The 24,695-nt window shown below is 47.0% G+C and overlaps 1 protein-coding gene and 1 long non-coding RNA gene across 3 annotated transcripts in view; one reads left to right on the plus strand and one right to left on the minus strand.

The window, feature by feature from the left end:
• Positions 1–24,695, minus strand: part of LOC140410350 (lysosomal cobalamin transport escort protein LMBD1-like) — a 250,202-nt gene that overhangs the window by 88,500 nt on the left and 137,007 nt on the right. The gene's annotated exons all lie outside the window — the stretch shown is intronic.
• LOC140410351 (uncharacterized) overlaps positions 1–24,695 on the plus strand; it is a 112,782-nt gene that overhangs the window by 59,893 nt on the left and 28,194 nt on the right. The window contains exon 2 of the long non-coding RNA XR_011940621.1: positions 22,488–22,606. This is a non-coding gene — a long non-coding RNA (uncharacterized lncRNA). The remainder of the gene's footprint in view (positions 1–22,487; positions 22,607–24,695) is intronic.

Here is a 24,695-nt window from a genome sequence, read left to right on the forward strand (position 1 = left end):
AGTAAGATCACTTTCTGTTTCTCATCTGCCTCGATATTGTTAGCCCGGTTAAAGCATGTACTCTGTATATTGGGCCCAATCTTCTCCACTTAATCATAGGGTTCATGTTTACCGAAGAGAGGCATTTTTCTTTCTTACTGGAGAAGCTGCTTGTTTTCAACAATGAAGGTTCCTTGGCTAAAAAAACTTGTTTACTCCTTGTTGCCAAAGTAATAATCTCGCCAGTCTTCCAGCACCATACCCTTTTATTTACTAACAGAAAAGGCCACAGCAGCAGCTTACCTGAAGGGGGAGGGTGAACAGCCAGAGGTCGTAGTACACATAGGTACTAATGACATAGGCAGGAAGAGTGATGAGGTCCTGCAGAAGGATTTCAGGGAGTTAGGCAATAAGCCAAGAAATAGGACCTCTCGGCTTGTAATCTCAGGATTACTCCCTGTGCCACATGCCAGTGAGGCTAGAAACAGGAGGATAGTGCAGCTAAACATGCGGCTAAATCAGTAGTGCAGGAGGGAGGGTTTCAGATTTCTGGACATATTGGGATCTCTTCCAGGGCAGGTGCGATCTGTAAAAGGATGGGTGCATCTGAACTTGAGGGGCACCATTACCCTGGCTGGGAGGTTTGCTAGGGTCACGTGGGAGGATTTAAACTAATATGGCAGGGGGTAGGAACCAGAGCGTTAGCTTAGAAGGTGTCATAACTTAAGGGGAAATAGAGAACAAAAATAATAGACCAGTGTGATGCAAGAGCTCGAGGAGAATCAGTGGGCATAGGTGAGTGCAATGGCCATCACTAAGGAGAAAGTTTTGGGGAAACTGAAAGGTCTGAAGGTGGAGCAAAAAAGGTGACAAGTGTGAGAAGGGAAATGGTCAATGCAGGACTAAAGGTATTGTACCTTAATGCACGCAGTATACGGAACAAGGTAAATGAGCTTGTTGCGCACATTGAAATTGGTCGGTGCAATGTTGTGGGCACAGAGATGTGGCTGCAAGTGGATCAGTGCTGGGATCTCAATATACAAGGACAAGGATATGTGTCCTATCAAAAGGACAGGCAGATGGTCAAAGGGGACGGGGTTGCATTGTTAGTAAGCAATTAAGTTAAATTGATAGCAAGGAGCGATATAGAATCAGAAGGCATAGAATCTCTGTGGGTAGAGTTGAGGAATTGCAAAGGTAAAAAGACCCTGATGGGAGTTACGTACAGACCCCGGGCAGTAGTCAGGATGTGGGGCAGAATCAGGAGATAGAGAAAGCATGTAAAAAAGGCAATATCAGAATAATCATGGGTGACTTCAATATGCACATGGACTGGGAAAATCAGGTTGGTAGTGGATCCCAAGAAAAGGAATTTGTGGAATGTTTAAGAGATGGTTTTTTGAAACAGTAATAAGTAAAAAGCAATAAGGGAGAGAAGATTAAATGAGTGTAAGTTAGCGAGTAATATAAAAGATAGGAAGAGTTTCTTTCAATATATAAAAGGTAAGAGAGAGGCAAAAATAGACATTGGACCACTGGAAAACATGGCTGGAGAAGCAATGGCAGACAAAGGAGAAGTAATGGCAGAAAAACTGAATAGTTGCTTTGCATCAGTCTTCACGGTGAAAGACACCAGTGTGATGCAAGAGCTCGGGGAGAATCAGGGGGCAGAGGTGAGTGCAATGGCCATCACTAAGGAGAAAGTTTTGGGGAAATTGAAAGGTCTAAAGGTGGATAAGTCACCAGGACCGGATGGACTACACCCCAGGGTCCTAAAAGAGATAGCTGAAGAGATTGTGGAGGCATTGATGGTGATCTTTCAGGAATCACTGGAGGCAAAAGGTCCCAGAGGACTGGAAAGTTGCTAATGTAACACCACTGTTTAAGAAGGGAGGGAGGCGGAAGACGGGAAATTATAGGCCAGTTAGCCTGACTTCGGTCATTGGTAAGATTTTAGAGTCTGTTATTAAAGATGAGATCACAAAGTACTTGGAAGTGCATGATAAAATAGGACTGAGTCAGCACTGCTTTGTCAAAGAGAGGTTGTGTCTGACAAATATGATAGAGTTCTTTGAGGAGGTAACAAGGAAATTAGACAAAGGAAAACAGTGGACATGATTTATTTAGATTTCCAGAAGGCCTTCGAAAAGGTGCCGCATAGGAGACTGTTAAATAAGTTAAAAGCCCATGGTGTTACGGGTAAGATTCTGGCATGGATAGAGGATTGGCTGACTGGCAGAAGGCAGAGAATGGGGATAAAGGGGTATTTTTCAGGATGGCAGCTGGTGACTAGTGGTGTGCCTCAGGGGTCTGTGCTGGGATCACAACTTTTCACAATATACATTAATGATCTGGAAGATCATCTGCTAAGTTTGCAGATGACACAAAGATCTGTAGAGGGACAAGTAGTATTGAGGAAGCAAGGGGGCTGCAGAAGGATTTGGACAAGCTAGGAGAGGGGGCAGTGAAGTGGCAAATTAAATACAATGTGGAAAGGTGTGAGATTATGCACTATGGAAGGAGGAATTTAGGCATAGGCTATTTTCTAAATGGGGAAATGCTTAGGAAATCAGAAGCACAAAGGAACTTGGGAGTCCTTGTTCACGATTCTCTTAAGGTTAACGTGGAGGTTCAGTCGGCAGTTACGGCGGCAAATGGAATGTTAGCATTCATGTCAAGAGGGCTGGAATACAAGACCAGGGTGGTACTTCTGAGGCTGTATAAGGCTCTGGTCAGACCCCATTTGGAGTATTGGGAGCAGTTTTGGGCCCCGTATCTAAGGAAGGGTGTGCTGGCCTTGGAAAGGGTCCAGAGGAGGTTCACAAGAATGATCCCTGGAATGAAGAACTTGGCGTATGAGGAACGGTTGAGGACTCTGGGTCTGTACTGTCGGAGCTTAGAAGGATGAGGGGGGATCTTATTGAAACTTACAGGATACTGTAAGGCCTGCATAGAGTGGACATGGAGAAGATGTTTCCACTTGTAGGAAAAACTAGAACCAGAGGACACCAGGACACCATCTCAGACTAAAGGCACGATCATTTAAAACAGAGATGAGGAGGAGTTTCTTCAGCGAGAGGGTGGTGCGCCTGTGGAACTCTTTGCCGCAGCAGGTTGTGGAGGCCAAATCACTGAGTGTCTTTAAGACAGAGATAGATAGGTTCTTGATTAATAAGGGGATCAGGGTTTATGGGGAGAAGGCAGGAGAATGGGGATGAGAAAATATCAGCCATGATTGAATGGCGGAGCAGACTCGATTGGCCGAGTGGCCAAATTCTGCTCCTATGTCTTACGGTCTTAAAGCGTTCAAGTCCAAACCAGGGGACTGACAGAATTTCAGCCTGGGTTGAAGCCACAGGTTATAAATTCCTGCTGTTTACTTCCTATTGGGTGAGCTCCCCCCCGTTCAATAGGAAAGTTCATACTCCAGGAGATCCAAAGGGAGATCTATTATGTCCTTCGTGGCCGCTATAACAAGCGATAACCTGAAATATAGATGATTGACCTCCAATAACATCTTCCTTTGTGCTAGGAATGCTCCAACCAGTGGATAGTTCCCCCCCCCCCCCCCCATTCTTACTGCCATCTATTTTGCCAGAATCCTTTGATGTCAGACTCAGTGAAATGTTGCCTTGATGTCAAAGGCAGTCAATCTCATCTCACCCATATAATTCAGTTCTTTTGTTCATCTTTGGACCAAGGCTGTAATGAAGTCTGGAGCTGAGCCATCCTGGTGGAACAGAAACTGAGCATTGATTTGTATATTTATCCTATCCTCTGACTTCCTTTTCAGAATCAAAGAGCAGAAGCACTGAAATTCATAATACTTGGCTCAGCGAAGAAACACAATGCAGGAATAATATGCAGTACACAGTCGCAGAATAGTGGAATCTGTGACCCCAATCTTGGGACAGTGCTCATAAGCTGCAGCTTCTTTTGTTGGAACTGAGTGAACATTCTGTTCACCAAATAATTTTTGAACACAGTTATAAAATAATTACGTGAATTTCAAAAATGTGAGTGTCTAGCACCCACATTTATTAACAAGGTATCCTCCGCAATAGCAAAATCGAATTTAAGACAATATAATGCTTTCTGTTTAAGCCAAAGGCACACTCGGTAGTGTTGCTAAACTAGCTGCATTATATCACCCTCTACTGGCAAGAATTAATGGCAGGCCAATTTTAATTTGACGAAAGATCCATTAAATTCTAAATGCAGTCTTATTTAATTTAAATTGTTAAAATTAAAGTAATGGTTTTTTGACACAACAGCGTGAATCACAAAGTCAGCAATCTCAGTTATACGTTGCAGCTTTTGCTCTCTATATTTGCCCACACTCCACCATTTCACTACATCCACATACTGATAATGCTGAGGAACACAGGAACAGGATTAAGCCATTTAGCCCCTCGAGCCTCTTCTGTCATTCAGTGAAAGCATGGTGGATTAGTGACCCAACTCCAAGCCCTTTGCACCCCCCCCCCCCCCTCCCCGCAACATTCCGCTTAATACCTTTGGTGAATGAAAAAATAATATCCATCTTAAAATTAGCAACTGACCTTGTATCAATTGCCATCCCCAGAAGAGTTCCAAAACTGCTATCACCCTCTGGGTGTAAGTGTTTCCTAATCTCGCTCCAGAAAGGTCTAGCTCTAAATTTCAGACAATGCTCCCTAGTCCTCGATTCCCCAACCAGAGGAAATTGTTTCACTCTATCCAACTCAGGTAGATGACTCACACTTAGTTGCTATTCACTTATTTATCCCCTCAATATCTTGAAAGTTTTGATGAAATCATCCTTTAAACTTCTAAATTCCAGTGAATACGACCCTGGCTTGTGTAATCTCTCCTCATAATTTAACCCATGGCGGGCAGCATGGTGGCGCAGTGGATAGCATTGCTGCCTCATGGCGCCGAGGTCCCAGGTTTGATCCCGGCTCACGGTCACTGGCCGTGTAAGTCTACACATTCTCCCATGCTTGCATGGATTTTGCCCTCAACAACCCAAAGATGTGCAGCGTAGGTGAATTAGCCATGCTAAATTGCCCCTTAATTGGAAAAAATTAATTGGGCACTCTAATTTTATCAAATAAAATAATTTAACCCATGGCGCCCAGGTATCATTCCGACTGATCAAGACTGCACAGAATCCAACGCCAATATAGCCTTCCTAAGGTCTGGCACTCAGAGTACTGCAAGTGTGGCCTAACCAGGGCTTTGTTTGGCTGCAGCTGTTATGGTTGACAATCATTCAGTAAATTGAGCTATGCAATATTTCAAATCTGTGCTAAATGTCTTGCCTTGTAAATTCTGTTCAAGATCAGTTGTGCTGTGGTGATTCCAATGACTTGCAAAGCTTTGTAGCCTGGAGCTTTGATAGGAGTTTTGATCTTTTCCATTGTTAAAGAGACAATCATGTCTCCACCGTGTGGTAAACCGCTGTGTTGCATTGTGTTGTGTTGTACATGCCTGGGCTTGTCCCGGCTGGCTCCGCCTGTGGCTCCTCCCCTCGGGCTCATGTATAAAAGTGACGAGTCTCCGCCTCCGCCCCAGAGGCAAGCTGTTTAGTATATTAAAGCCTCAGTTACTTTCATCACTCGTCGTGTGCTTATTGAAGGCATATCAATTTAATACACTAAACTTTACGATGTACTCATCACTCAAGCCTGATCGCCTGGAGCTGGACCCACAGGCAGCCAACGCCACAGAAACTTTTGAGCACTGGCTAAGCTGCTTCAAAGCGTACCTCGCATCCTTCACCAAAGACTTCACAGACCTCCAGAAGAAGCAGATCCTCCACGCACAGGTGAGCCCAAGAGGCTTTCTTCGTATCAGGGACGCCCCTCGTATGCAGAGGCAATAAGGCTGTTGAAGGGACAATATGTGAAGTCCGTTAACGAGGTGTATGGTAGGTACCTCCTTGCCACGAGACGGCAACATCCGGGGGAATCACTTGCAGAACTCCTGCGTGCTTTGCACATACCCTGCCGGAACTGTGATTGCCGGGCGATATCGGCTACCCAGCACGCAGAGCTGCTGATCAGGGACGCTTATGTCGCGGGCATGAAATCAAATTATATCTGCCAGCGATTATTAGAAGGGGGTACACTCGGCCTCCCAGAGACAGTGCAACTCTCCAACTCGCTGGAGGTGGCCTCCCAGAACATGGGGGCCTATATCTCCGACCGCGCGGCACCCTCGTGGGCGCAGCTATCATCCGACCCGGGTGCGATGCAAGCCTGTGCTGCGCAGCAGCGAGCCAACACCGGAGGCACGAGGTGCTACTTTTGCAGCCAGGGCAGCCACCCCAGACAACGCTGCCCTGCACGGAACGCAACATGCAACGGCTGTGGGAAGAAGGGCCACTTTGCAAAAGCCTGCCAGGCCCGATCTCCCCCTAAAACTTCTAGGCCCAGCAGCACTGCCTGCTGCCTGTCGGGGCCGCCCCCAGCTGCCGCGCCACCCTCCATGTGCGACCCGTGGGCGCCGCCATCTTCGCCGCTATCTTCAATTTCGGCAGCCACGTGCAACCCATGGGGGCCGCCATCTTTAATGCATCCTCCAACTGCCACGCGCAACCCACGGGGCTGCCATCTTGGACGCCTTCGCCACTGCCACCCACGACCCATGGGGGCCGCCATCTTGGACGCCGCCGATGCCTCCCACCACGCACGACTCATGGGGGCCACCATCTTGGGACCACTCCGCTGCCTCCCGGGAGCCTGGCTCACCCGACCATATGCTGGCTGCCCCTACCTCCGACAGGCCTACCGACCATCTTCCGAAACTCGCCTCCATCACGCTTGACCAGTCCCTGCCGCACCACCTCACGAAGTCTACTATGACCGTCCGGATCAACGGGCATGAGGAGGCCTGTCTTTTCGACTCCGGGAGCACAGACAGCTTCATTCACCCAGATACGGTAAGGTGCTACTCCCTCCCAATCTTACCCGCGACCCAGAAAATTTCCCTGGCTTCCGGATGTCATGCAGTAGAAATCCGGGGGTACTGTGTCGCGACCCTTACTGTACAAGGCGTAGAGTATGCTAACTTCAAACTCTATGTCCTTCCCCATCTCTGCGCCGCCCTATCACTGGGGCTCGACTCCCAATGCCACCCCCAGAGCCTTACTTTGAAGTTCGGTGAACCCCTGCCCCCCCCTCACCGTCTGTAGCCTCGCGATCCTCAAGGTCGACCCAGCCTCGCTCTTCGCAAACCTCACCCCAGACTGTCAGCCCGTCGCTACCGGGAGCAGACGATACAGTGCCCGGGACAGAGCCTTTATCAGGTCGGAGGTCCAGCGACTCCTGCGAGAGGGGATCATTGAGGCTAGTAACAGCCCCTGGAGAGCCCAGGTGGTGGTCATCAAGACTGTGGAGAAGCACCGGATGGTCATCGGTTACAGTCAGACCATCAACCGGTACACGCAGCTCAATGCGTACCACCTCCCCCGCATATCTGATATGGTCAATCAGATTGCGCAGTACCGAGTCTTCTCCACAGTTGACTTGAAGTCCGCGTACCACCAGCTCCCTATCCGCCCAGAGGACTGCCAATACACTGCCTTTGAGGCAGATGGCCACCTCTACCACTTCCTCAGGGTCCCCTTCGGCGTCACCAATGGGGTCTCGGTCTTCCAAAGAGAAATGGACCGAATGGTTGACCAGTGCGGGCTGCGGGCCACTTGCCCGTACTTAGACAATGTCACCATCTGTGGCCATGACCAGCAGGACCATGACGAAAACCTCCGGCACTTCCTCCACACGGCTAAACTCCTGAATCTCACCTATAATAAAGAAAAATGCATTTTCCGCACAACCCACCTAGCCATCCTCGGCTACGTCGTGGAACATGGAGTCCTAGGGCCCGACCCCGACTGCATGCGCCCCCTCATGGAACTCCCCCTCCCCCACTGCCCCAAGACCCTGAAGAGATGCCTGGGGTTCTTCTCCTACTATGCCCAGTGGGTCCCCAATTATGCGGACAAGGCCCACCCACTTATGAAATCCACTGTTTTTCCCCTGACGGCCGGGGCCCGACTGGCCTTCAATCGCATCAAGGCAGATATTGCCAAAGCCGAGATGCACGCGGTGGACGAGTCCATCCCATTCCAAGTGGACAGCGAAGCGTCAGACCTTTCTCTGGCCACTACCCTCAACCAGGCGGGCAGGCCCGTGGCTTTCTTCTCCCGTAGCCTCCATGCCTCTGAAATTCGACACTCCTCTGTTGAAAAGGAAGCCCAAGCCATTGTAGAAGCTGCGCGACATTGGAGGCATTACCTGGGCGGCAGGCGATTCACTCTCCTCAGTGACCAACGGTCGGTTGCCTTCATGTTCAATAACACACAGCAGGGAAAGATCAAGAATGACAAGATACTGAGGTGGAGGATTGAGCTCTCCACCTACAACCACGATATCTTGTATCGACTTGGGAAGCTCAATGAGCCCCCAGATGCCCTATCCCGCGGTACATGTGCCAGCGCACAAGTGGACCGACTCTGGGCCCTCCACAATGACCTCTGTCACACGAGGGTCACCCGTTTTTTTTTCACTTCATCAAGGCTCACAACCTGCCTTATTCCATCAAGGTGGTCAGGACCGTGAACAGGGACTGCCAGGTCTGCGCGGAGTGCAAACCGCACTTCTATCGGCCAGACTGACCACACCTGGTAGAGGCCTGTCACCCCTTTGAGCGCCTCAGCAACGACTTCAAAGGGCCCCACCCCTCCACTGACCGTAACGTGTACTTCCTCAACATTGTTGACGAATACTCGAGATTGCCCTTCGCCATCCCGTTCCCTGACATGACCTCTGCCACCATCATCAAGGCCCTGCACAGTCTTTTCACCCTGTTTGGGTTCCCCACCTACATCCATAGTGATCGGAGATCCTCCTTCATAACCGACGAGTTGCGTCAGTTCCTGCTCAGCAAGGGCATCGCCTCGAGCAGGACGACCAGCTATAACCCCCGAGGAAACGGACAGGTAGGAAGGGAGAACGCAACAGTCTGGAAGGCCGTCCTCGTGGCCCTATGGTCTAGGAGCCTCCCAGTCTCCAGCTGGCAGGAGGTCCTCTCCGATGCGCTCCACTCCATCCGGTCGCTCCTGTGTACAGCCACCAACTAGACTCCTCACGAGCGTATGTTTGCTTTCCCCAGGAAATCCACCTCCGGGATCTTGCTCCTGTCCTGGCTGGCAGTCTCAGGGCCCGTCCTCCTCAGGAAGCATGCGAGGAGCCATAAATCCGACCCCCTCGTCGAGAAAGTCCTGCTCCTCCATGCCAATCCACAATATGCCTACGTGGCACACCAGGACGGGCGACAGGACACAATCTCCCTTCGGGATTTGCCACCAGCAGGCTCCCCAGCGACCATCACCACCACCACCCTTGACCCTACACAGTCTTTGCCCAGCCCTGCCCACCTACCTCACGAACTAGCACCCGCAGGCCCATCGGCGACAATTACCCCCACCTCCGCCCATACACCGCACCCCCCTTCACCGACTCAACAACTGGGTGAAGAAGAGGACAACACGCTCCCGGACGCGCAGGACTTGACACCGGTGCCCACACCATAGCCGGGACTGAGGCAATCACGGCGGAAGGTCAAGGCCCCCGACAGACTTGACCTTTAAGACCACTTCAACCCCGCCAGACTCTTTTTTAAACAGGAGGTGAATGTGGTAAACCACTGTTGCATTGTGTTGTGTTGTACATGCCTGCGCTTGTCCCGGCTGGCTCTGCCTCTGGCTCCTCCCCTCAGGCTCATGTATAAAGGTAGCTAGTCTCCGCCTCCGTCCTAGTTCGGGACCAGCGGCCAGGAGGCTAGCTGTTTAGTGTATTCAAGCCTCAGTTACTTTCATCACTCGTCGTGTGCTTATTGAAGGCATATCACACAGCTTTTACATTTCACTCAAGGAGACAGAACAACAATGAATTTTACACTGACAGTGGAATGTGTGCTGGACTACAGAAACAGCAGATAAGCAGGATAACGCACAAACAATGGCTTACTTTTTTCTTTCTGGCAATGTTTTTTTCTTTATCAAACGAAAGCATTCACGATCAATGAGGTAATATTTGACTTGTAGGAGACTTTAGTTGGGAGTATTGCACACAGTACTGGGCATTGTATTGCAAAGAACAAAGAAAATTACAGCACAGGAACAGGCCCTTCGGCCCTCTAAACCTGTCTTCTATTTTCCAAGGATCTACTTCCCTCTGTTCCCCGCCCGTTCATCTGTCTAGATGCATCTTAAATGATGCTATCGTGCCCGCCTCTACCACCTCCGCTGGCAAAGCGTTCCAGGCACCCACCACCCTCTGCGTAAAAAAATTTCCACGCACATCTCCCTTAAACTTTCCCCCTCTCACCTTGAAATCGTGACACCTTGTAATTGACACCCACACTCTTGGAAAAAGCTTGTTGCTATCCACCCTGACCATACCTCTCATAATTATGTAGACCTCAATCAGGTCCCCCCTCAACCTCCGTCTTTCCAACGAAAACAATCCAAATCTACTCAACCTTTCTTCATAGCTAGCACCCTCCATGCCAGGCAACATCCTGGTGAACCCCCTCTGCGCCCTCTCTAAAGCATCCACATCCCTCTGGTAATGTGGCGAGCAGAACTACACGCAGTATTCCAAATGTGGACTAACCAAAGTCCTATACAACTGTAACATGACTTGCCGACTCTTGTGCTCAATACCCCGTCCGATGAAGGCAAGCATGCTGTATGCCTTCTTGATCACTCTATCAACCTGCGTTGCCACCTTCAGGGTACAATGGACCTGAACTCTCAGATCTCTCTGTACATCAATTATCTCCAGGACTCTTCCATTGATCGTACAGTCCGCTCTTGAATTAGATCTTCCAAAATGCATCATCACGCATTTGCCTGGATTAAACTCCATCTGCCCAACTCTCCAATCTCTCTATATTTTGCTGTATTCTCTGACAGTCCTCCTCGCTATCTGCAACTCCACCAATCATAGTATCATCTACAAACTTAATCAGACCACCTATACTTTCATCCAGATCATTTATGTATATCACAAACAACAGTGGTCTGAGCACGGATCCCTGTGGAACACCACTAATCACCTTTCTCCATTTTGAGACACTCCCTTCCACCACTACTCTCTGTCTCCTGTTGCCCAGCCAGTTCTTTATCCATTAAGCTAGTACACCCTGAACCCCATACGACTTCACTTTTTCGATCAACCTGCCATGGGAAACTTTATCAAACGCCTTACTGAAATCCATGTATATGATATCTACAGCCCTTCCCTCATCAATTAACTTTGTCACTTCCTCAAAGAATCCTGTAAGGTTTGTAAGACATGACATTCCCTGGACAAAACCATGCTGCCTATCACTGAAAAGTCTATTTTCTTCCAAATGGGGATAGATCCTATCCCTCAGTATCTTCTCCAACAGTTTGCCTACTACTGACATCAAGCTCACAGGTCTATAATTCCCTGGATTATCCCTGCTACCTTTCTTAAACAAGGGGACAACATTAGCAATTCTCCAGTCCTCCGGGTCCTCACCCGTGCTCAAGGATGCTGCAAAGATATCTGTTAAGGCCCCAGCTATTTCATCCCTCGCTTCCCTCAGTAACCTGGGATAGATCCCATCCGGACCTGGGGACTTGTCCACCTTAATGCCTTTTAGAATACCCAAAACTTCCCCCTTCCTTATGCCGACTTGACCTAGAGTATTTAAATATCCATCCCTAGCCTCAACATCCGTCATGTACCTCTCCTTGGTGAATACCGATGCAAAGTACTCATTAAGAATCTCACCCATTTCCTCGGACTCCACGCATAAATTTGCTCTTTTGTCTTTGAGTGGGCCAATCCTTTCTCTAGTTACCCTCTTGCTCCTTATATACAAATAAAAGGCTTTGGGATTTTCCTTAACCCTGTTAGCTAAAGATATTTCAATACCCCTTTTAGCCCTCTTTATTGCTCGTTTGAGATTTGTCCTACTTTCCCGATATTCCTCCAAAGCTTCATCAGTTTTAAGTCGCCTAGATCTGTATGCTTCCTTTTTCATCTTAGTTGGTCTCACAATTCCACCCGTCATCCATGGTTCCCGAATCTTGCCATTTCTATCCCTCATTTTCACAGGGACATGTCTGACCTGCACTCTAATCAACCTTTCCTTAAAAGTCTCCCACATTTCAAATGTGGATTTACCCTTAAACAGCTGTTCTCAATCCACATTCCCTAGCTCCTGCCGAATTTTGTCATACTTGGCCTTTCCCCAATTTAGCACTCTTCCTTGAGGACCACTCTCGTCTTTGTCCATGAGTAGTCTAAAACTTACGGAATTGTGATTGCTATTCCGAAAGTCCAACCACCTGGCCGGGATCATTCCCCAGAAACAGGTCCAGTATGGTCCTTTCCCGAGTTGGACTATTTACATACTGCTCTAAAAAACTCTCCTGGATGCTCCTTACAAATTCTGCTCCATCTATGCCTCCAACACTACATGAGACCCATTCAATGTTGGGGAAGTTAAAATCTCACATCACGACCACCCTATTTGCTCCTACATTTTTCTATAATCTGTCTACATATTTGTACCTTTACTTCACGCTCGCTTTTGGGAGGCCTGTAGTAAAGTCCCAACAATATTACTGTACCCTTCCTATTTCTTAGCTCTACCCATACAGCCTCAGTGCTCGCATCCTCCATCGTGCCCTCCTTAATCACAGCTGTGATATCATCTCTGACCAGTAATCCAACTCCTCCACCCCTTTTACTCCCTCGCTGTCCCTCCTGAAGCATCTATACCCTGGGATATTTAGTGGCCAGTCTTGCCCTTCCCCCAACCAAGTCTCAGTAATATCCAACAACATCATATTCCCAGGCATTAATCCAAGCCCTACGTTCATCTGCCTTACCTGCTAACACTTTTCGTATTGAAACAAATGCACCTCAGACCACCTGTCCCTTTGCGTTCATCATCTCTTCCCTGTCTACTCTTCCCCTTAGTCACATTGAGTTTATTATCTGGTACCTTACTGGCTTTAGTTGCTGCCTCTTTGCTGACCTCTAAATTCCTAATCTGGTTCCCATCCCCTGCCACGTTAGTTTAAAACCTCCCCAACAGTGTTCGCAAAACACCCCCTAGGACATTGGTTCCAGTCCTGGCCAGGTCCAATTTGTAATGGTCCCACCGCCCCCAGAACCGGTTCCAATGTCCCAAAAAATCTGAACCCCTCCCTCCTGCACCATCTCTCAAGCCACATATTCATTCTGACTATTCTTGAATTTCTACTCTGACTGTCTCGTGGCACTGGTAACAATCCTGAGATTACTACCTTTGAGGACCACTTTTTAACTTGTCTCCCTAAATTCTGATTGTAGGACCGCATCCCGTTTTTTTACCTATATCGTTGGTGTCTATATGCACCACGACAACTGGCTGTTCACCCTCCCCCTTCAGTATGTCCTGCAGCCGATCTGAGACATCCCTGCCCCGTGCACCCGGGAGACAACATACCATTCGGGAGTCTCGTTTTCGACCACAGAAACGTCTGTCTACTCCCCTTACAATTGAATCCCCTAGGACTATAGCCCTGCCAGTCTTTTCCCCGCCCTTCTGTGCAGCAGAGCCAGCCATGGTGCCATGAGCCTGGCTACTACTACATTCCCGTGGTGAGTCATCTCCCCCAATAGTATCCAAAACGGTATACCTGTTTTCGAGAGAGATGACCGCAGGGGACACCTGCACTGCCTTCCTGCTCTTTCTCTGCCTTTTGGTCACCTATTCCCTGTCTCCCTCACCAATCCTAATCTGCGTTGTGACCAACTCACTGAACGTGCTATCCATGACCTCCTCAGCATCGCGGATGCTCCAAAGTGAGTCCATCCGCAGCTTCAGAGCCATCATGCTGTCTAACAGGAGCTGCAGCTGGACACACATCCCACACATGAAGGAGTCAGGGGCATCGGCCGCGTCCCTGAACTCCCACATTGAGCACGAGAAGCATAACACGGGTCTGAGATCTCCTGCCATTTATGCACTTTACCTTAACTGATTACACATATATCAAATATTGAATCAGTGAACGGAATAAAGATTTTACTTACCAATCACAATACTTACCAATACACGAAGAGTTAAATTTCTCCCAGCTGCTGCTAATTGGAGCACTTTCCTTACCAGCCAATCAGGTCACTGCTTTGCTGTGATGTCACTCTTCAAGGTAAATTTTTAAAGTTTTTAAAGAGGAAAACTTACCTTCCCGACAGACCCCTGGCCACTGTTCCCGGCAAAAATCTGAAGGCCGCTTCTCCGGCAACTGTGTCTCCGCTGCTCAACTCATGCTCTTTTATCCTGTGTCCCCGCCGCTCTCCTTGCGCTCTTTTATCCTGTGTCCCCGCCGCTCTCCTCGCGCTCTTTTATCCTGTGTCTCCGCCGCTCTCCTCGCGCTCTTCTATCCTGTGATCCCCCCGCTCTCCTCGCACTCTTTCAGTGTCCCCGCCGCTCTCCTCGCACTTTTATCCTGTGTCCCCGCAGCTCTCTTCGCACTCTTTTATCCTGTGTCCCCGCCGCTCTCCTCGCGCTCTTTCACTGAGTCTGCGCCGCTCTCCTCGCGCTCTTTTATCCTGTGATCCCGCCGCTCTCCTCGCGCTCTTTCACAGAGTCCCCGCCGCTCTCCTTGCACTCTTTCACCAGCAGTCACTCTGTCCTCACTCCGACCAGATTTAGCTGAAAACTCCCAACAGTAAGTTTTTTTAAAAATTTACTCCCTTTCTCAGCAAGCACTCACTCAGCAACCACTGCGCTCCGCACAATAACACCTCAGGGAAAAGAAAAACTACTTACCAGTCATCAGCCAATCACTTACCTGCAGGCTGTGACGTCACGGTTCAACTTCTTTCTACTTCTACCTGCCCTCGAGTCTCCCTCTTGATCTTTACTCGACTGGGATCCTTACAGTGATTGTCTTTTTTTTTTGATTAGAGGAGGAGGTACGGAGGGAAACACTGAAAAAGTGTTTCGGGTTTAACTGTCACTTGACAACAGCTCCTCCACAAACCACCTTCAAGATATGGTGACCGCAATGCACGGATGCAAATTTTCCCCACAACAGCCAATCAGCAGCACCTCTCTACTGCCCTCTGCTGGATGCTTGCCTTGACTTGAACACCTTGGATGGCTTGCTCAGGTACACTTTCTGGATGCAGTGACCGCAATGCACTGATGCTAATTTTCCCCGCAATAGCCAATCAGCAGCTCCGCTCTACTGCCCTCTGCAGGAAGTGTATAAAAGCTAGGGAACATATAGCATAGATTCCCTCGGGCATTACAAGGGGCAAGGGGTTTGGATCCATGAAGGGAAACTTAAAATGTTTTTTTTTCAAAAAATTTGAACTAAGGAGATGATCCCAGCTTTCAATATTCTGAGGGACTAATGCTGTGGAGATGCTGGCATTGGACTGGGGTGAGCACAGTATGAAGTCTTACAACACGAGGTTAAAGTCCAACAAGTTTGTTTCGAATCACTAGCTTTCGGAGCACTGCTCCTTCCTCAGGTGAGGGACTAAGATAAAGGTCAACGGTGCGCCAGCCATAGATCTTGAAGCAGAAAGATGTGAGCTCAAGTCCCATTCCTGAACTTCAGCAGAAAAGACTGACAGTCCAGGTCAGTACTGAGGGAATGCTGCACTGTTGGAGGTGTGTCTTTCAGATGAGACATGCCCTGTCTGCTCTCTTAAGTGGGCATTAAAGATTCTATGATGTTATTCCAAACAAAAGCAGGGGAGTACAGGGTAATCCCCAGGGTCAACCTCTTCTCCTTAATTAACATAACAAAAGTTGGACATTATCACAATGTTGTTTGTGGGACTTTGCTGTGTGCATTTCCAAGAGTATAACAGTGACTACACTTCAAAAGTACTTTGTGACTTCCCAAGGTGATGATAGGCTCTATAAAACTGCAAGCCTTTCTGTAAATAGTGATGAGCCACTGCCAGTGGTCAGTTAAATGGCAATAAGAGTAGAAATTGAAGATTGGCAGTTAGATTCTGAAATTCTTTATCACAAACATAAGTTCTGTTCCAAGGAAATTAAATAGTTGTAGAAAAGAAAGAAATATTAAAGGATATGGGGAGGAAACCGGATACGAAGCAGCTTGGTTGTGGAAGCAAATACAGAAAGAGAATTACATTGTCAGTATCTCAATTATGTGCTGTATGTTTCCATCATCCCATGATCCATTGGATGAGACATTAAACCCAAGTGCCATCTACTTTCACAAGTACATTCTATAGTCACCAAACAAAAGCAGGGGAGTCATGACATTCTGGTCAGCATTTATCATTCAACACAACATCATGAAGAGTGTTATCTGGTTATTGAACAATTACCGATTTGTGCTTCAGGATTACTTTTGTTACAACAGTGACTATGGGCGAGATCTACCGGCTATGAATGGGAGCACGAATCGGCCGGTAGAAGCCTCTTATGGGCTTCCCGGCAGCCACCACACCTCATAGGAATTACCCAGGTCCCACGGGGCACCGGGATCAAGAACCGGCCTACAATGGGCAGGACAAAGCCACACTCACGTAAGTAGGCCTTAAACCTACCCAAGGTCTACTTACCCACAATTTAGCAGTGTCCCGGCATCTTAACGCCTCCCCAGGGAGTCCCCAGCCAGGCGCCGTATGGTAGTGGTTCACACAAACGTGGACCAGGCGTTACGGCACCTGGGGGGTCTCCCAGGCCATAGGAGGCCCCTAGGTGGCCAGGGACAATGCAGGGCGGCCCCTTTTTCCTTCCCTTGGAAAGTGGGCACCTTGGCACTGCCAAGGTAGCAAGAGCATTACCAAGATGCCAGTGTAAGGGTGCCCAGATGCCAGGGTGGCACTGCCAAGGGTCAGGGCCCGAGGGTGGCAATGCCCATGAAAGGAGGGTGGGGGGTATGAAAAGGTGTGTGGGGGGGGGGGGGGGGGGGAAGAGCAGAGTGCAGGGCAGGCAAGGAGGGGCCTCTGGCAGGTTGTGGGGAGTGACGAATGGGGGTTCTGGAAGAGAGAGGGCCCCAGGGACCCCATAATGGGGTGTCCTCACTTGGTTGTGGGGGGGATGATGCCTATGTGTACAGGACGCGCAGGGGATCCACAAACTTACTTAGAGATCGGGTCATCCTTTCAAAATCCGGCTTGATCTCGGAGTTCAGCTCCCCAGAGATGAAAATAATTCTAAGTGTGGGCTAAACCAGTGAGAAACTCCCCAGGGCCTACAAAAGTGACCAAGTGTCGTTAGATCGCGGTGGAGAACTTGCTGACAGAGCTGCCGGAAATTTCCAACAAAACCGGCCACAAATAACACCTTGAAATGTTTCTGTTAGACTGCACCTTATTTTTTGAAATAGTATTTAATTAACCATGAAGTATTTTAGGCTGCCTTCAGGAAGCAAAAGGCAGTTACTTCAATAAGTGCTGCTTCTCTCCTAGACTTTTATCCTTTTCATAAAGCATTTAAGGAGAATTCAGGAAAGTAGAACATATTACTGCATTTTTGTGATCGTAGATATGAGGGCCGGGATTCTCCGAACCCCGCCGGGTCGGAGAATCCCGCCCCGACGCCGGTTGCCCTATACACCGGCGCCGTTTATCGGGCGGCGATGGGGTTCCCGCCACGCCGGTCGGGGGCCGTTGATAGCGGCCCCCCCGGCGATTCTCCAGGCCCCGATGGGCCGTCCAATTGTGTCCAGTCCCACCGGCGTGAATTATTCACCTCACACGGTGGGACCTGGCAGGTACGTCTGCGGGGACGGTCCTGGGGGAGCGCGGGGGATCCGAGGGCATTGTGGCCTGGCCCGCGATTGGGGCCTACCGATCCTGCGGGCAGGCTGTTTCCGTGGGGGCCTTCTTTCCTCCGCGCCGGGCTCCTGTTGGGCTCCGCCATATTGACCGGGGGGCCGGCGCGGAGAAGAGAACCCTTGCGCTTGCGTGGAAATACGCCGGCCGGTCTGCGCATGCGTGGAAATATGTCGGCCGGTCCACGCATGAGCGAGATCACACTGACTGTTCTGCTCATGCGCAAACTCATGCCGACCCTTCGGCTGCCGGCTGGAGCGGCGCCAACCACTCCGGCGTCAAAATAACCCCCGAAAGTTTGGAGAATTCCTCACTTTCGGGGTCTGCTGACGCCTGAGTGGTTGGTGCCAATTTTCCCGCCGGCGTGGGGACTTAGTCCCCAGAAGGGAGAATCCCACCCTAGGAGTCCAAATATTAGTTCTGAAAGTATTCCAAGGGTCAAGGGAAACATTAGGTCAGTTTGTAAATTGGGTGTCTCATTTGCCTTCATAACAACAATTAATGCACTTCAAAAAGTACTCCGTTTTTATGAAGTGCTTTGCGATACACAAGGTCTATAAATATAAATTTGTTCTTTTTTTGTCTTTCTTCCGTATTTTGAAAGCGTATTCCCTGGGGCCAAAACAGATGAGCAAGACTATTTATGTTCCTCTTAAGTAGCAACTGAAGATCAAATGCAGAGAGGGGCTAGCAACTCGGCGCCATGGTCAGCTCTGTTGAATAAAATCAAAAAAACAACCATACTAGGACTCATCTGGACTTTAAAATCAATATAAGTGAGTGCCACATAAGTATGCTCCAATTGACAAGATGCAATTTCCCCACCTGGAGAAGATCAAATACTATCAGAGGTTCAGACGAGGGCTTCCACAAAGCGTGGGGGCTATTCATCAGCCTATTCCATTAGCGGATAGAAAGGGGGGGGGGAAAGAGGGAGAGTCAATGGGAGCAGATCGGAACAAAGGAGGGGGGGCAGCAAGGAAGGTACGCCGGGAAGTATCAGAAGGGGACACGGGAAATGAGCCAGAGGCCCCCCCGAAAGAAAAGAGAGAACAATATCCACGACAGATGAAAGGGCCAAGATGGAGTGCAAATTACAAAAAGGAAAGGGGGGGGGGGGAGTAAGGGCCAATGAAGGAGAAACGTGTAAATTGTACATAATAACCATCTTACTCACTTACTGCATAGTGTACAGATGTAAAATTAAATAAAAAACATTTTAAAAAAAAACTTTACATTCAAATGTGACCTTTATATAACGTATGTTAATGCGCAAATGACAACTGCCATGAAAAATTGGACTATCAAGTTTTCTTTTAAACTTTCCCAATCAGGAAAACAGAGCCAATGCTCAGAAATAAATGAACTTCAAAACTGATCAACTACCACAAGGCACCAATATACTGGATGAAATGATTCAAACTTACACCTCAATGAATGTAAACAAGGTCTGCACTAAATTCAGACATAGGAGATGGAAATGTAAAGAAAATAAAAAAGTCAATATTTTTCTAAAGCTGAAAGCTTCACATTTATCCAACAATTCAAGCACAAGAATTAAAATTTTCACCCTACTATTTTTAATCAGCCACCGAAAAGCAGAGGCTACAAATGCTTTTGGAAGCGAGACCAGTCCTCCATTAGCTGCTAATGATATCGTCAGATCAAAGAACAAATGAAATCCAACAAATTAATTCAGATATCATTCAAAAAAGCTCCCCATAAAACAAAGTTGGCTTCAGCAGATAATTGGAAAGTAATTCAATTTATTCAGTGATGAAGACACCAGCTCATTAGAGCCTAAAAGGTTGAGGAAGAACATAGGATTAGATTTTTTTTTAAAGTTCCTCAATAATACTTTTGAAGTAGTAATCACAACATACTCTTTAATCTACTTACTATAAGACAGTAAAGTTATGAAATTGCAATTGTCCATATTTTCTGTTGCTAATTTAAAAATTTCAGTTGCTTGCAGCATTTTTAAACTGTGAATAATATTATCTCATAATATTCACGTAGACAACACCTTAACTTAAGCCTGCTGTGTGTAATCCCTTTGCCCAGATACAGCTTTCATTCCGTGCATCTTTAAAAAGAGGGCTCACTTCCCTACCACACGTTAAATTCAAAAGTATTAATTGCTATGCAATCCAGTTATAAAATCAGCGCTATATTGTGTTAAAAATTGAGAATTCTATCTTTTATTAAAAGGTATCAACCACAGCGACTCTAGTGGCTGACGATAAACTCAAAGTGTGAACCATTATGCTGAAGTATCCCATTTTAAAATTACAGAGTACGCAAGAAGTTGCAAATTAATTGAATCTATTTCCAACCATAGTGAAACAATTGCACTTGGGTGTATATTATAGAAGCCGATCATTTTGGCTTGAACCAGAGCTACACTCAAATGAAAGTGCACTTAATTTGCTGAATTAGTCTGCACCATATTTGCGGTCCAATCTTCTTACTGACCCATGTAAACGTAATAAGCTCCCAACTCAAATTAATAAATGTAGAATCTGATCACAGTTTACTTCTGAAAACCAGGAAAGTCCCTTTAATGCTCCTATTATTTCCCATATTCAAATTCAATGTAGAATATCAGGTGTTTGTCCTAAAGTTTCAACTCAGATTAGCAGTTGCTTCACAGCACCAGGTCCCAGGTTTGATTCCCGCTTGGGCACTGTGTGGAGTCTGCACGTTCTCCCAGTGTCTGCGTGGGTTTCCTCCGGGTGCTCCAGTTTCCTCCCACAAGTCCTGAAAGACGTGACTGTCTGGTGAATTAGACATTCTGAATTCTCTCTTAGTGTACCCGAACAGGCGCTGGAATGTGGCGACTAGGGGATTTTCACAGTAACTTTATTGCAGTGTTAATGTCAGCCTACTTGTGACAATAATAAAGATTATTGTTATTATTAATTAGATACTCACTGTCCTTCAGTCACTGATCACACCCCTGGGAAAATGGTCCAGGGCCAGAATGGTGCCCAAAAACAGGACACCAGCCAACTGAGAATTTTTATACCAGCCCACCTCCTATGCCCTCATACGAGGCGAAAATCCTCATTCAAGATTCCAACTTGTATACGGCACAATTAAATGACTCTGCTCTTCACTCCCAACATCAGAATGTTGCCCTTACCGAATGAATATGACATTTTGCCATTTTCTACAACAATCATTCTGTGATTGAGAATGAAATTGCTATTTAATTATGGTTGGTTAAGTGCTGTGCCAATTCATAATAAATTAAAACTTCCCAAACTGCTGCGATGCAAGAGCTGGACAACCAGTAGATGAGGGAGATTATCATGTGAACAATTTGCATTATAATTAAACTCGGGTCCTAGAAAAAGCCTAATGCATTATCGAGTTCTCCTAGTATCAAGCAGAATACAGAAAGGGTAGCGACTAATTATTGAAAAGATTTAAATGGCTAGAGGGAGAAGCTGGTCAAGTGGGACTAGATGGGACTTGCTGTTGCAGAGAGCTGGTATGGACACAACAGGCCAGCATGGGACACAACAGGCTGGATCGCCTCCATGCTGTGCTGTAACCATTCGAGAATTTTTGTTGGCAATCCTTGAAATTCTAATTGAAATTTAAGACGTTGGATAAAACAGACGCTCTGACATGACATTTGTGCTGTTTCAGAAGTTATATTTGGGAAGGACCCATGTTACCCTAGGATAGTTAAAACGAGCACCAATTAAATTTCATTTGACATAGAACATAGAACATAGAACAATACAGCGCAGTACAGGCCCTTCGGCCCACGATGTTGCACCGAAACAAAAGCCATCTAACCTACACTATGCCATTATCATCCATATGTTTATCCAATAAACTTTTAAATGCCCTCAATGTTGGCGACATAGTACAGGAGTTGGAATGGAACGACATGAAAAGTTACTCGATAAAATGTAAAAGCGCATATTAACATAGTAATCAAATACAAGTCCGACTACGAAATTAAAAGCTGAAAGTATGACACTTTGAGGCGGTCATCGTCAGTTAAGATTTTAAGCTCAGGTCGAATTGAGCTTAAAAGTAACTGCGCCTTTTAAGGTCAATGGCACTGCTGGAAACAGTGGAGTATGTTTTAATTACTGCACACATACGTTCCAGATATTCTCACAGATGCGCTTGATTATTTATCACTTCTTTTATGCGAGATAAAAATCAATCCAGTTAATTTTACAGCCTATTTATAGCACATCATACAATTGCCATTTTAAGATTTAGAGCTGGTGTATATACAGTATACATAACACCCAATTTTCTCGATGCACATTAAAACCTAAAATGCACGTATTTTTAAAACTACTATCCTAATCAAAAAACAGTGAGAGCCACTTTGTAATTTAAAATTATCAAACAATTCTCTACCAATTACGGTGCAGTTCTTAAAAAGTGCATTCTTCAAGAAACAGCAGGATATGTGAAAGCTTGATGTAACACACGGAGGACAGGAACAATTCTGCTATAATTTACATATCTTAGATGTCATTACGTCAATGGGTTTTGTTTCGAATGAAGTTCCCATATGTTAAGATTTCAGAGTTAAATTCATATGAACACAAACAGGAATACATCATTCCTGATTGTGTGCAATGTACTTCAAATTGGGACTTAAGTTTCAAATGTACTTTACAGTGCAATATTCTTCAATACTGATGCACATTACCAGAAGACCATTTCCAACTGCATACCGATGGTTTCGATTACTTAGCGTTCTGGGAGGAAAGCGTGTGGCAAAGAATTTAACTTCGAAAGTAAGGACTATCTTTCTTTTTATCGTAATCCTTATTATTTTCACCCCTTTCCACTCCTCTGTGTCTGTTTGGCATGTGTGTGTGTGGGTGGGGAGTGGGACAGCTGAAGGTGGATGGAGTAAGTTAGCTTGCCGGTATTCCTGCATATTTCATAGTTCTTTCGTTTATAAATAAACAGTAATGTGTTTCAACTTACAAACCTGGTGACTGTAGTTTATTGAGCAGCCAAGGGCCAAAGATTTTGGGAATTTTATACGGATGATTGGTTAATTCACTGGTGTTGGGACTCCGGGGCCAGTGAGGCTGGAATTTACCGCACACTAGCCCAGGATGTTGTAACTCTGGAGTTGTGTTCAGTTCAAAGAACAAAGAACAAAGAAAATTACAGCACAGGAACAGACTCTTCGGCCCTCCCAGCCTGCACCGATCCCGATCCTTTATCTAAACCTGTCTTCTATTTTCCAAGGACCTACTTCCCTCTGTTCCCCGCCCGTTCATATATCTGTCTAGATGCATCTTAAATGATGCTATCGTGCCCGCCTCTACCACCTCCGCTGGCAAAGCGTTCCAGGCACCCACCACCCTCTGCTTAAAAAACTTTCCACGCACATCTCCCTTAAACCTTCCTCCTCTCACCTTGAAATCGTGACCCCTTGTAATTGACACCCCCACTCTTGGAAAAAGCTTGTTGCTATCCACCCTGTCCATACCCCTCAATTTTGTAGACCTCATAATTTTGTAGATCTCAACCTCCGTCTTTCCAATGAAAACAATCCTAATCTACTCAACCTTTCTTCATAGCTAGCACCCTCCATACCAGGCAGCATCCTGGTGAACCTCCTCTGCACCCTCTCTAAAGCATCCACATCCTTCTGGTAATGTGGCGACCAGAACTGCACGCAGTATTCCAAATGTGGCCTAACCAAAGTCCTATACAACTGTAACATGGCCTGCCGACTCTTGTACTCAGTACCCCGTCCGATGAAGGCAAGCATGCTGTATGCCTTCTTGACCACTCTATCGACCTGTATTGCCACCTTCAGGGTACAATGGATCTGAACTCCCAGGTTTCTCTGTGCATCAATTTTCCCCAGGACTCTTCCATTGACCGTATAGTCCGCTCTTGAATTAGATCTTCCAAAATGCATCATCTTGCATTTGCCTGGATTGAACTCCATCTGTCATTTCTCTGCCCAACTCTCCAATCTATCTATATTTTGCTGTATTCTCTGACAGTCCTCCTCGCTATCTGCAACTCCACCAATCTTAGTATCATCTGCAAACTTGCTAATCAGACCATCTGTACCTTCGTCCAGATCATTTATGTATATCACAAACAACAGTGGTCCGAGCACGGATCCCTGTGGAATACCACTAGACACCATTCTCCATTTTGAGACACTCCCTTCCACCACTACTCTGTCTCCTGTTTTCCAGGCAGTTCTTTATCTATCTAGCTAGTACACCCTGAACCCCATACGACTTCACTTTTTCCATCAACCTGCCATGGGAAACTTTATCAAACGCCTTACTGAAGTCCATGTATATGACATCTACAGCCCTTCCCTCATCAATTAACTTTGTCACTTCCTCAAAGAACCCTGTAAGGTTTGTAAGACATGACCTTCGCTGGACAAAACCATGCTGCCTATCACTGATAAGTCTATTTTCTTTCAAATGTGAATAGATCCTATCCCTCAGTATCTTCTCCAACAGCTAGCCCACCATTGACGTCAAGCTCACAGGTCTATAATTCCCTGGATTATCCCTGCTACCCTTCATAAACAAGGGGACATTAGCAATTCTCCAGTCCTCCGGGACCTCACCCGTGCTCAAGGATGCTGCAAAGATATCTGTTAAGGCCCCAGCTATTTCGTCCCTCGCTTCCCTCAGTAACCTGGGATAGATCCCATCCGGACCTGGGGACTTGTCCACCTTAATGCCTTTTAGAATACCCAAAACCTTCTTCCCCTTCCTTATGCCGACTTGGCCTAGAGTATTTAAACATCCATCCCTAGCCTCAACATCCGTCATGTCCCTATCTTTGGTGAATATCGATGCAAAGTACTCATTAAGAATCTCACCCATT

Source organism: Scyliorhinus torazame, chromosome 4 (genome assembly GCF_047496885.1).
Source record: "Scyliorhinus torazame isolate Kashiwa2021f chromosome 4, sScyTor2.1, whole genome shotgun sequence".
Taxonomy (NCBI): Eukaryota; Metazoa; Chordata; class Chondrichthyes; order Carcharhiniformes; family Scyliorhinidae; genus Scyliorhinus; species Scyliorhinus torazame.